We start from the raw sequence: 642 nt of genomic DNA, 5'->3' as shown, positions 1-642 counted from the left end.
GTCTGCTTAGTTCTAGTCCAGCACCTTAACCACCCTGGCTCAGTATTTAAAAGAAGTGATACCTCGTGCACTTGAGACCACATTAACAACACCTCTGTGTTAAGCAGATTGCCTCGAAAGTCTTTCCAGAGGCTCCTTCCACTTGAATACACCTTTGCCTCCTCAACAAGAAGCAGTCTTGTTGTGCTGCTGTGACGAGCTTGGCAAGTGCCTCACCTTTACCTCCAGAAGGTAACCAGGGCTTGTTCCAACTGTCCAAAGCGTGAGCTAGCTGTGGCCATGCCCTTTCCTTATTCTCTCATTGTGCTTATTGGTCACTGCAAGAAAAAAAAATAAGCCACAAACTGGCTATCCATTCACAGCTTGGCAAAGATGCGTTTCACAGCACTTGGAAAATAAATAGGCGGCCAAGTACCACAATGCCTTTATTTCAGGAGGGAAGGGTAACCCCCAAGAGGGGAAGAGAACGGTGATGCTATGATTTCCGCCAGTGGAAACTGACTTGGCAGTGGTTCCTCTAAGCCAGTGATGGGCTCAGTGTGTCAAAACTTCAGAAAATTAATAAAATGCCTAACTTGACTTTGCTGGGATGCCCTCCCCTCCTCTCCTCTTCCCCTCCCCTCCCCTCCCTTCCCCTCCCCT

The sequence above is a fragment of the Protobothrops mucrosquamatus genome, unplaced genomic scaffold (genome assembly GCF_001527695.2).
Source record: "Protobothrops mucrosquamatus isolate PMUCROS unplaced genomic scaffold, P.Mucros_1.0 scaffold2033, whole genome shotgun sequence".
NCBI lineage: Eukaryota > Metazoa > Chordata > Lepidosauria > Squamata > Viperidae > Protobothrops > Protobothrops mucrosquamatus.
The sequence above is the reverse complement of the archived record's forward strand: the minus strand, read 5'-3'. Positions refer to the sequence as shown.